General features: G+C 48.0%; 1 protein-coding gene across 2 annotated transcripts in view; it reads right to left on the bottom strand.

The window, feature by feature from the left end:
• Nucleotides 1-679, bottom strand: part of WASF3 (WASP family member 3) — an 89,562-nt gene extending 88,883 nt beyond the window's left edge. For both annotated transcript variants that reach the window (XM_059995853.1, XM_059995856.1), the window contains exon 1: nt 544-679. The gene's annotated coding sequence lies outside the window, so the exon portion shown is untranslated. The remainder of the gene's footprint in view (nt 1-543) is intronic.
• Nucleotides 680-13,227: the final 12,548 nt, after the last annotated feature.

Below are 13,227 nucleotides of genomic sequence, written 5' to 3'. Positions count from 1 at the left end.
GCCCCGGGGGAGGGGGCACCGGCCGCGGGGAGGGCGAAGCCGAGGGGAGAGGGCCGGACCCGGGCGGCGGGCACGCGGGGACTGGGCCAGGTGCGGCGAGACCGCGCGCAGCCCGGAGGGACGCGAGGCTCCCGGACGCGAGGCAGCCCCGGGCCCACGCGTGCGGCGCGGGCCGAGGCCCGGGCGCCACCTGCGGCCGGGACGGCGAGCGCCTGCCCCGCAGCCGGGTGGCGCCCACCGGGGCCGGGGGGCGGCGCGGGCGAGAACGGTGCCGGGCCGCGCGGCGACGGCGGGAAGCCCGGGCCGGCGCGGGAGCCGGCGGGGAGGATGCGCCGGGCTGCAGGGCGGGCGCGGGCGGCGGCGCGGCCGCAGTGGGCCCCACCGCCCGCCCGAGCGCCCGGGCAATGCAGCAAGTTCACTTGGCCGCGGGGCTGCGGGGCCCGCGCCCGCCTCTGCCCGCGGGGCAGCCGCCCAGCCCGAAGCCGAGCAGCGCAGGGGTCAAGGCCGGGCACAGGGAGACGGCTGGCTGCAGCCCGCACTCACCGGTCCGCGGTTCCGCCGCCGGCGCCGGCGCCGTGCTCTCAGCTCCATGGTCCCGCCGCTTCGCGGCCGCCCGGCGCCCCCACCCCGCACCGCCCCGCACGCAGCGGCGCCAGCGACGCCGCCTCCGGCCCGGCCACGGCCGCGGCCACGCCCCCTCCCGGCGGGGGGCCAGGCCGGAGCGAGAGGGGGGCCCAGCGCCGGCTCCACCAACCAGGGCCGGCTCACCGGCCGCTGCCCCCGGATTGGCGAGCGCCTCGGCCAATGGGGGCGCGGCAGGAGTGCGGCGCGTCGGCGCCGGGGGGCGGGGGATTGCGGAGGAGGTGGCTCTAGCCCTTCGTCCTCCGCCCCTGGGGTCGGGCTGAGGCTTTAGCCGGAGTCCCTCCCGGAGTGGACAGGTAGGGACTCTTTGGGCAGAGTTTAGCCTGGGGGCCGTGCAGCACCTCCGCTAACGATGTACCACTGCAGTCCCTTTGGGTTTCCACCCATACTCTAACCTTCCCTGGGTTTGAGGGCTCTTGGAGACAGAGGTCCATCTATCTACCTGTGTGCTGCAGAGTTGAGGGTTCACAACCCTGAGAGGATTACAGCCATGCCCTCGGTTGGTCTTATGCCCTTCTCAAATCCGTCAGCATTCTGCCTGCAGAATCTTCTCATTCCCTCTGCAGATTCCTCTCTTCTTTTCCCCCCGCCCCCGACTTCAGTCTCCGTCCGCCCAAATGTGAGAGAATCCACAATACCTATTAAATACAGGGTATCCCATAAACTGCCCAGCCAAGCCCCCTGGCAGTGGGACTTGATTGATGACTCGGGAGTAAGCTTAAGGAAAGAAAAGGGAGGAGGAAAAGGAAGGAAAGGAAGACAAGAAAAAAAGGAAAAGCCAATTATGTTCTCCTAGGTCCTGAAGGAAAGGGGTTTAAAAATGGAAGTGTTATCTTTATTTTACTTGCCTTTATGCTTTTTGGTTTACCGATAAGGTCACTAAATTGAAAAGCTTTTAGGAAATAAGTTCAAATCTCAATAAAGAGTCCTAGAAAAACTAACTCAGGTTGTCTTTACAGACATGTGATAACTACCCACATCTGATCCGGCTCCTAACAGCAACTAAATGCTAGGGAAAATGCATAGCAGCTGATAACAATTTTAGCAAAGTTTGAAGCACCAGAAATGCAGAAGAAAACGCATGCATCCCTCTTCATGTGTAATCTATTAACCTACATTACTTCCAAAGGAAGCGTTTTTAAAGCTCTATTTTAAGGTGACATATATTTAATTTCCATACCATGTCAACATGAAATATTCTGGTCATTAATAAGGTAAACAGGAGTTTAGTGAATTATTACAGTGCTCTGTATTTGTAATATTGATAGTAGGGTGATAAATTTCTGTTGCATTCAAAGCTGACTTGTTATTCAAGTTGAAATGGCTTTCCTTCATTTTATCTTCATTTACCCAGGGGAATAGCTTCCAGGTCTATATTTAGGTCATTGATTTAGAATTCAAAAATGTGAAGGTGTAAGATACCCAGAGTCTGTTTTCAGGGTTGCTAATCACATTTCCGTTGCTTCTCCTGTCTTCAGTGACCCCCCCGCAACTTTATATGAACTGCTGCTACACTTAATTCACACCCACTATTAGCCCTTAATTGTACTGTCCTGAAGTGTTCAGGATTGTTTCATATAAGTCGGTTTTATCTCTAATTAGATGTTAAGTTCCATAAGGGTAAGGTCCTTATTTTATACTACAGTTTCCTTCCCCCGTAATGTCTAGTGCAGTGCTGAATATGTAGTAAATATAACCTTACCCTTAGTATTGTGTCCATAATGTAGAGAATTTTCTTCAAATATAGTACTTCTGTGAACCAGCCCTTTAAGTAAAATTGCTCAGAGCAGTTGCCTTAAGGGGCTAATGCCTCATACTTAGCTGGAAAAATGTTGCCAAATCAGGGAGTAAATTGGTTGCCTGTAACAGAAACTTGAGTAAAGTGCAGACCAACAGGGGTTGCTTCTTACCACGTGACAGGAAGTCTGGAGACAGCCTGGAGGGTCTGCAATATCTCCAGGGTGTCAGTATATCTCAGGCTGCTTCTCCCCGTTGGCTCTGCTGTCCTTAGCATGTGGCTTTGTCTTCCTCTCACAAGATGGCTGCTCCCCTTCTGGACATTGTATCATATTCTGGAAAATGGTAGGGGGATGGGTAAAGGACGTAAGATCAAAGAGATGCCCGCCAACTGAATCTTCCCCTTAACAACCTTTCTGGGAGGCCCCAACCAGCACCTTCTGTTTGCTTCTTATTGGCCAGACCTGTGTCACACTGTGACATACCCCTGAGTGCCAAAGAGTCTGAAATACTAAGTAATATAAGCCAGGGACCTTGTCTGCAGCAATGTGAGGGTTCCGTTAGTAAGGGAAAAGGGGAATGCAGTTTCTGCCACAGTTGCTGAATAAATGACATTCTCTATTCACTCCTGTTTATTTATTCATGAAATGACCCACTTTTTTTTTAAGCCATTCAAATTGCAATAAGAAAACAACCCAGTATAAAAATGAGCAAGAGATCTGAAGAGATGCCTCATCAAAATAGAGATGGCAATATTCAGATGTCAAATAAGCATTATATGTCAGAGAATTGCAAGTTAAAACAATGAAATGCCACAACATACCTTCTAGAATGGCTAAAATTCAAAGAGCTGATAATACCAAATGCTGACAGGGATGGGGAGCAACTGGAATGCTCATTCATGGCTGGTGGGAATGCAGAATGGTACAGCTGCTTTGGAAGACAGCATGGCAGTTCTCCACAAAGCTAAGCATAGTCTTACCACACAATCTAGCAATCGAGCTCCTTGGTATTTACCCAAATGAGCTGAAAACGTAGGTCCACATGAAAACCTGCATACAAATGTTTGTTTATAATTGCCAAACACTGGAAGCAACCAAGATGTCCTCCAGTAGGTTAATGGATAGACAAACTGGTACATCCAGACAACGGGATGTTATTCAATGATAAAAAGAAATGAGCTATCAGGCATGAAAAGACATAGAGGAATCTGAACTATATATTACTAAATGAGAGAAGCCAGGCTACATACTATGTGATTCCAACTATATGACATTCTGGAAAAGGCAAAACTATGGAGACAGTAAAAAACAGATCAGTGGCTGCCAGGGGTTAGGAGGAGGGAGGAACGTACAGGCAGAACACAGAGGATTTTTAGGGCAGTGAGACTGCTGTGTATGATATTATAGTGGTGGACTCCTCATTATACGTATGTCAAAATCCATAGACTGTACAACCCAATGTATAACACAAAATGGGACCTTCATGTAAACTATGGACTTTAATTAATAAAAATGCATCAGTCTTGGTTCATTCATTGCAACCACACTAAAAGAAGATGTTAATGATAGTAGAAACTGTGTGAGGGGCTAGAGGGGTAGCGGGTGGGTATATGGAAGTCTATGTACTATCTGCCCAATTTTTCTGCTAATCTAATCTAAAACTCTACTAAAAAATAAAGTCTGTTAATCATTTTTTTTAAAATGGGAATCATAGTTACCGTAATAATGTCAACACACTGAGGTTACCATTATAAAGAGAAAAAATTTGCTTTGGAGGTGTCACCTTTGTTTTATTTATGGACCTTGAATGCATTCACAGACAAGTTCTATTGCCCTTCAACTATGGCTAAATCTTAAAAAATTCTTCACATATACTTTTTTTTCAGTTTTAGTTCTGGGTAAAAGATTTACCAATTGTCTGCACATTGCCCCTTTTTTTCCTCAATCTTTATCAGTCTCTGTCTCCCTCCCTGTCTCCCACTGCCACTTTATCTATCTCTGTCTCTCTACCTCCCTGCACACAAGAAGTTTTTTGTTACGCAACCACTGAAGGTGAATTGCAGACACCCAGACACTGTACCCTAAATATTTCAGCATGTATCTGCAAGAACAAAAATGTCTTATTCTATAATAAGAGACAAGCAGAGCCTACGAAATGGGATCACAGAGACTAGGTATCTCTAACTTCTCAAGACTTCATTACTCCCTTTTTTTTCCCCTGTAAATATTTGTCCAACCTGATATATAGGTGCTTTATCCCCAGGAACTGATATGCTGAAGCAGGAAAATTAAATTTGGGAGCATGGGAGGTGATGATAACGCATCGCGCTAAAGAGAATTCTGGTGATGTGAAGCGATCCGTCATTTCGTGTTCCGTGAAATGATGTGTGTGAAGCACGTGGTGCAGCCGGTCCTGACCCGCCAGTGAGCTGAATGCACGCTGTCCCGTGTTATTATAACAACTGAACAAGCTCTCAAGCATGTTCCTAATGAGATCCTCACAGCTATATATTTTTAAACCTTTTGAAATGTGCCATCTTTGTTCCACTTCCCTCTTGCCTGGTCAAAATCTTGGATAAATTCCCAAAGTTAAAATGTAGGCAGCTTTAGTGTCATCTTTACTTCAAATCAGATGAATCTGGGAGTGATGACACGGTGACTTTTTCAAGACGCTTTATAAATGAGATACGTACTCAGTGAGTTACTTAAGTTCTCTTTTGTCATTACGAAGTCTTTAGTGGAAAAACAATTGTCATTCTTTTTACTTAATAGCATGTCATCTTACATAAAAATTACAAACTGTTTTGCATTAGGAAGTGAATTCAGTCTCACTTCAGGGGAAGCAAAAGAACAAGAGTGGTTACTAATTAAAAGAACATAATTAGAATACGTAAGAAATCAAATTATAAGAGCACAATAATTGTCGGCATTTTTGACATGTTCATCTGTACTTGTTCTTAGAATGAAGTGAAATAATGACTATAAATACCTCACATAAATCTTTATAAACACACTTCACTTATTTAGCTTTCTTTTGAAGGATAGTATCTATTTTTATCTTGACACTAGAGTGAGATAAATACACATGTCTACATACCCACATCTCACAAGAATAAAATCTACCCCAGAAAAATGAGGAGCTTTACCTTCAATCGGAATATTAGCCCAATTATCTCATGAGAGCAGGGCAGTATAGTGATATTAACCTTATTTTCAAGTGAGGAAAATTATGGGCAGGTGAAAAGAATTCACACATATTGACAATTCATAATTTGCAGTATGATGCGCTTGCTCTACTTAACATTCATAACATCTATTCATGGAATTACGCTTGCTCTATTTAACATTCATAACATCTACTCAGTACATGGAATTACGCCCATTTTACAGATGGGGCACAGAGAAATTACGTTATTTAACCAGGGTCACTCGAGAGTCGGTGATATTTTTGTGGAAAAGCTATTTTTCCAAGGAACCAGGACAGCTGTGAAAATGGCCACGTGTACACACTCTTCTGCGACCACAGCTGGTACGTCCCTTGTCTGTTCCCTGCCCTCCTTGCCTAGTGCCACTACCCAAGCTGAGGTCACTGCCACTTCCTTCTGTGCTGTAGAATATTTCTAACACATGTACCCTGGCTTTATTCCTCTTCAGCCTGTCTTCACATTATTTTATGGGTGATTTTTAAAATTCATATAGATCTGATTGCACCTCTCTGCTGCTCAAAAACCTTCAGAGGCTCCTACCATCTACAAGATAAGTCAAATCATTTTCCAGCTCCAACCAGTTTCCCTAAAGCATCCTGAACTACTAGCATTCTCCCCATGTGCCTGGGCTGTCGGAATACCTGTGGTGCCCTTCCCTTCTGCACCTGGGAAGCCCACCTTTCACAAGGCAGCTCAAACGTCACCCTCTCCGGAGCCTTCTTGCATCTATCCACGTCTGCCTCTGCACTCACATTGTACCCCTCCACCTGCCTTTCCTCCCACAATTATTTCACTGTCCCCCACCAAACAGGGAGTCCCTATAGGGCAGAGGCTATTTCTTATCCATCTTGAATTCCCAGCCCCTACGGCATGCTAGGCATATAACTAATATTTGTTGAATGGATTTCATGATAGCAGAGGAATAACTAATGTCCGAGCCATCCAAACAGCACTTAAAGACAGAGGGCTCCAAGACATCAGTCTTACAAATTTCCATGGTGAGCGCATGGGAAACAGGCTTCCATCCCCCGCGAAGGCCATGAAGCTGATCACGGCAGCAACAGGAAGAGGGAAGGTGTCTGGGTGGTGGGCAGCCTGGCAGCGCAGGCCTGTGTGTCCTGCCTCCTCCACACTGCCCCAGCCCCGCAACACTGGTCAGCTTCTCCTGACCCTCATCCGATAGCCTCACAGTCTGACCTCGCTGCAGGGAAAGCATCTGGATCTGAAGTTACCTGGCTGCCAAGTGCGTTACAGCAAGATAAGCACGGGCCATAATTAGACGCCATTTATTGTCTGCTCACTCTGGGCCCCAGAACCTTGGGAGGCAGGGGGGGATGGGCTGCAGACAGCGTGAGCTCTTGAATGAACCCCTCAGGATCTGCACTCCACACCCCTGTTCACTTAGGACAGTAACTTAGTGTCTCTGAGCCCCCAGTTACCTCAGATAAAATGAGCATAAAAGTGGTTGTACCATGGCCAGTGTTCAGGGAATGTTAATTATTCCTCGTCTCTGCCCTCTCCCTGTCCAGACAGCACTTATTTACCAGCTCTATTCCCTTCTCCACCTGAAGGAAATCTGGTTTAAGTCAGTATTTGACAAACAATGCAGAGGGTTACCTGGAAATGACTGAACCAAAGCTATGACATGGACTCAAGTTCACAAGACGTATTTATTTATTTATAAAATAAATTTATTTATTTATTTTTGTCTGCGTTGGGTGTTCGTTGCTGCGCGCGGGCGTCCTCTAGTTGCGGCGAGCGGGACCTACTCTTCGTTGCGGTGCACGGGCTTCTCATTGCGATGGCTTCTCTTGTTGCGGAGCACGGGCTCTAGGCACGCGGGCTTCAGTAGTTGTGGCGCACGGGCTGAGTTGCTCCGTGGCATGTGGGATCTTCCCGGACCAGGGCTCGAACCCGTGTCCCCTGAATTGGCAGGCGGACTCTCAACCACTGCGCCACCAGGGAAGCCCACGAGACGTATTTAAACAGATAGTAAATTGGGTATAGGATGAGCCTATGTATTGCAATAATGAACTAAAAAAAAAATCAAACCCTGTAAACGGATGTCGCTGAGGGCAATGACCTTGTGCTGGTCCCGTTGGAGCCCACAGAGAATGTGTTCATTCCTATCTGGGAGTGATGTTGCTTTTAGATCCACATGTACATTATTTTCATATTATTACAAAAATTGAAGAGCACTTGCTCGGAATTCGGTTATTAAACTACAGAGTCTTCATTTTGCTGCTTGGGTTATTACTGTTCCTAATTTGCTCCTGAAACAAGTATACAGCTGTCTCTTGCACTGCAGACTGCAGAGTGCCCCGCTACAGCTGCTGGGCTGGCTTTGGTCTCGTGTGTGGTGAGGTCGAGTTAGAGAAGCCACCAGGGCTCTGACGGAAGAAAACGGCTCCCAGGTGGATGCTACCTGAGGAACGTGCCTTTGTTATCAGACGTTCCCCTTGACCACTGGGGCCTAGGAGTTTTGCTAGTTAACCATTCCAAACCCATTTATATGTGGGTTATTATGCAATGGCTTTTCCTATAAAAATTAAAGAGCTTAACAGATTTGGGTGCTTTTTACATTTTACGTTTTTCTTAGAAAAGCCCTTGAAGATAAGATATTTGATAGATAAGGCATCTAAGGCTCAAGGAAGTTAAATAACTTGCCTGGGGTCATCGAGGATTTTTATTTTAATAAATCCCAGAATATTTCCTAATTGCCTTAGCTCCCAGTCTGAGTCATTTTGGGTGGAAAGGGCTGTTGGACTCCTCTTTGCGATTCCCCATGTCAGGTCCACTAGCCCTCACTACCCATAAGCGATAGTCAAGTGTTCTTACTTACTACAAAGCGCTAATTATATTCAACAAACTTTTCTAAAAGGAGACAGGTTGCAAGGTGTTCTGGAGGGCGACAGGCCAAGTATCATGTTTCTTCCTGCCACCAAGGAGCATCCCTCCAGCTTGGAAGGGGAAACCCAGGAATGTTATCAAATGCAAACATTGTAAGTCAAGGAAGAAAGGTAGTAGGTTCTAGGAGAGAAGTCAATTATAAATTAAATTCCACTGGAACATCATGAAGGGGGGAAATAGATCTATCCGAGTGGAAGCATGGAAGAGATAACCTTCAAGTTGAACCTTCAAGGGTAGATGTCATTTTGACAAGCCGACATGTTGGAGAAGGACGCCCCGGTGTGGGAAATGGCAGAGTTGGGGAGAAATGGGAGAAAGTGGTGGAGAAGCTGGAGGAAGAGATTAGGACTTAACTCTGTAGGGTCATGAATGTCTTGCTAAGAAATTCAGACATTATTGCATAGATGGTGAGGACCCACCAGAGGCAGTTCATCCATCCAACCACGCGTGTGAGCGAGCAAATTGGCCCAGCGCTGCAGGAAGGAGTTGAAAGGATGAGCACCTGTGCTTTGGTAGGGCTCCTGCCCTGCCCGGACGGGAGGTGGGTTGGAGAGGAAGGACCCGAGGTGAGGAGGTGAGTTATTAAGTTCTCACAGTTAGTGACAGGTAACGAGGGTCCAAACTGGGAAAGCAGCAGAGAGAGCAAAGAGAAAACGTGGGTGTGGGGCATGGGACAGGGGTCCAGCCCCAGGATTTGGTCCTGGACTGGAAGGAAGAGGAGAGGAGGTTAAAATGTCAGAGATGGGCTTCCCTGGTGGCGCAGTGGTTGAGAGTCCGCCTGCCGATGCAGGGGACACGGGTTCGTGCCCCGATCTGGGAAGATCCCACATGCCACGGAGCGGCTGGGCCCGTGAGCCATGGCTGCTGGGCCTGCGCGTCCGGAGCCTGTGCTCCGCAATGGGAGAGGCCGCAGCAGTGAGAGGCCCGCGTACCGCAAAAAAAAAAAGACATTTCCCACTCGCTTGCCAGTGGACACCAGGAGAAGAGGTCAGGCTCAGCCAGGCTGGGGATACCAGCAGTGCCCCATGATCTGTCTGTAATTCCAGTTTTGTTTTGTTTTTTTTGAAAGAGAGAGAAGCTTCAGGCAGGTGCCACAAAACATGGCTCCAGACACCAGGACTGAGGACCTGAAACCATCAAGTCTCTGGGACCTGGCAGCCCTGTTTGTTTAGTGCTGCCCTGGCTTCTTACCTGGAGTCCACACACTGCCTCTCTTCCTTGCCCTAGAGTCGGGTCTTTAGAGCTGAAATTTAACACAGCATGAATCTATTCCTGTCCCCATCTCAGCGCCCCCCATGCAACAGTGACAGTTCTCTTCATATGATTCACAATGAAGTCATCATCTCTTTGAATGGTCCCTATTGTATTTCTTCAATTATAACTGAAAGCTAAAGGCTTTCTGAATCAATAAATGATCCATCTTCATTCCCAGTAACTTTACCCATTTGACCTACATAGTTTCCCAGTTTCCCATGTTTGTTTTCAAACTAAGCAGACAGCCATCCACCCACCCACCCACCCATCCATCCATCCATCCATCCATCCACCCACCCACCCATCCATCTATCCACCCACCCACCCACCCACCCATCCATCCACCCACCCATCCATCCATCCATCCATCCATCCATCCATCCACCCACCCACCCATCCATCTATCCACCCATCCATCCATCCATCCATCCATCCACCCACCCACCCATCCATCCATCCATCCATCCACCCACCCACCCACCCATCCATCCATGCTTTAACCCCTCCCACACACGCAGAGGGGTCCCAAGAGCCCAGGGGAAAGGCAGGAATGCTTCCAGAAAAACAAAGACCCTGGGTCAAAGCCAGGACAGACACCTTCCCATCACCTCCACATCACCCCAGCGTCCTGCTGCCCAGAGGTGACCCCAAGAGGTGGGGCTCAGGCTTCAACACAGGAATCCACGGGCCGTGACATCCCAAAGCCCTGTGCTACCTTCCTTCATGTCTTCATTTTCTTCACCTGCTTTACAGGCTCACACCTTCTAGCCCAACTCAGAAATTATTTCTCCTGTTAAACCCATACGCTCCTCATGCATAGACACCGTTTCTGTTCCCTCCAGACATTGAAGAAATGTCGCAAGGCAACCAATCTATAAGCATTTGTTGAGCACCTATTCTATGCCCAGGGCAACAACAGCCCTTGCTGGTCAGTTTTCAGTGGGCTTTGGGCAGGAGGTGGTGCGGAGGGCCAGTTAACCCAGACGAAACGTGCTCGTTGTGTGGCCTCGAACCCTCATGCTCACGTCAGTGTGTGCGGTTAACACACAACCTTGGGCAAAGAGGTACCCGCCTTGCCGACCACTTCTCACTGGCAGGTTTTGCTTTTCGTTTTTTTTGAAGTTTGTTTTATTAAAGTACAGTTGATTTACAATGTTGTGTTAGTTTTCGCTGTGCAGCAAAGTGATTCAGTCATACATTCTTTTTCATATTCTTTTCCAATATGGTTTATCACAGGATATTGAATGTAGTTCCCTGTGCTATACAGTAGGACCTTGTTGTGTTTCCATTCTATATATAATAGTTTGCATCTGCTAATCCCAACCTCCCACTCCTTCCCTCCCCTCCCCACCCTCACCCACGGCAACCACAGGTCTGTTCTCTCTGTCTGTGAGCCTGTTTCTGTTTCATAGATAGGTTCATTTGTGTCATATTTTAGCTTCCACATATAAGTGATATCATATGATATTTGTCTTTCTCTTTCTGACATACTTCACTTAGTATGATAATCTCTATATCCATCCATATTGCTGCAAATGGCATGATTTCATTCCTTTTATGGCTGAGTAGTATTCCTTTGTATATATTTACCACATCTTCTTTATCCACTCATCTGTTGATGGACACTTAGGTTGCTTCCATGTCTTGGCTGTTGTGAATAGCGCTGCTATGACCATAGGGGTGCATGTATCTTTTCAAATGATAGTTTTGTCTGGGTATATGCCCAGGAGTGGGATTGCTGGGTCATATGGTAGCTCTCATTTTTTGAGGAACCTCCATACTGTTCTCCATAGTGGCTGCACCCATTTTCATTCCCACCAACTCACTGGCAGGTTTTGATGCTGTCCTACAATTAAGGTCCTGCGGCTCCCCGGCAAATGGGACACAAAAACGTTTGAGAAGGAAGTACGGTCTAGATGGAGAACAACAAACGACTTACAGTTTATTTGCCGAGAAGTGCAGGAGGGAAGCGTCAAACACAACTCTAGCAAGTCTAGCATTTTTCTTCTCCAAGTATAATGCAGCTGACTGCGCAGCCCCACCTAAACAGCCCACTTCCTCGCGCTAACATGGCCGAGAATGACAGGCCACCACTGCTCAGCACCGACATGCCATCCCAAACATTTGCAAGTTTGTGGCCACTCGTTTACTCAGTCAACCTGCAATCTTATCTGCAACCGACCTTGCAGAGAGCGAAGATCTTAATGGTGGAACTCTTTGAAACGGCCAGGCTTTACACGTGACCAACGATCAGATTTTGAATGTGCAATCAATCTTCCTTACAGGTGTGAAGCAACAAGTGAAGGACAGTTGCCTCAAAGCACTAAACCTCCGCGTTTCACAGGTGCCCAGCTGGGAGATTTCAGGTAGCATTTTTGTAGGGCCAATTGGTTGTCTTCAAAACGTGCGACTCAACTCAGACAATTCATGTGTACTACAGCCTGGCAGCCGTGGCACAGTTTCCCGGCATATGGTTCCAAAAAGGAATAAAACAAGTGCCCAACTGACTGGCAGAAGGCAGGCACATTCAGAGTACCTGGTGTAGAGTGACAGACGGATGCAGGGGAAGGTTCGGCCACTCCTGGTCGGAGGCTCGGAAGAGGAAATCTTGAGTAAAAGACGTGGCGTCTGGGATGGAGTTGAAAGGCTAGATGGGGGACTTCCCTGGTGGTCCAGTGGTTAGGACTCCGTGCTTCCACTGCAGGGGGCGAGGGTTCAATCCCTGGTCAGGGAACTAAGATCCTGCCTGCTGCGTAGAGCGGCCAGAAATGAAATAAAATAAATCGCTTTAAAAAAAATAAAGAAAAGAAAGGCTAGGTGGGACTTCGGAGATATCAAAAGGAGGAACCTGAAGGGTGTTAGAGGGCCAGGTGGGTCCTCAACCCAGCCCTGCCCGCCTTCTTTCCCTAGGAGCTAACTGATTGCATACTTATCGTGTACCAGACACCATTTGAAGTACTTATTACATAATATGATCCAGTTAATCCTCAAAATATTCCTCTGAGATTACCCATAAAATGATCTTACCCCATTTTTCTTATCAGAAAAACCAGGCACAGAGAGGCACGGCATTCTACCTTGTTCTCATTGCCCAGCAAGGCTTGACAACTAGTCCCTCTAGGGCTGTAGGACCACAGATCCCTGGCTGGGTGCCGGCTCTGATCTGTGGACTTCCTGTCTATTGGAACCTGAACATTTCCACACACCCCCATCACGGGACCCCTCCAAACCTTGCCCTGGGTTTCAGTGTGTTTGCTCACATGGCTTCAGACACCGTGTTCTGCCTGCCAGATGGGCTGTCCTTCCCACACCTGTACCTTACCTGGGCCTGTCCCACCCAGGGCCTCCGTACGGCAGGAGTCAAGCAGGCTCCCCGCATCACGTCCAAGGACACTGCGGGAAAAACAGCAAGCTGGGCAGTGAGAGGAAGACAGGCAGGCCACTGGGTGGAGGTGGGCTCAGCCAGGATGTCCAGG

The sequence above is a fragment of the Delphinus delphis genome, chromosome 18 (genome assembly GCF_949987515.2).
Source record: "Delphinus delphis chromosome 18, mDelDel1.2, whole genome shotgun sequence".
Taxonomy (NCBI): domain Eukaryota; kingdom Metazoa; phylum Chordata; class Mammalia; order Artiodactyla; family Delphinidae; genus Delphinus; species Delphinus delphis.
Note: the sequence above shows the minus strand (reverse complement) of the source record. Positions and strands in the feature narration are given on the sequence as shown.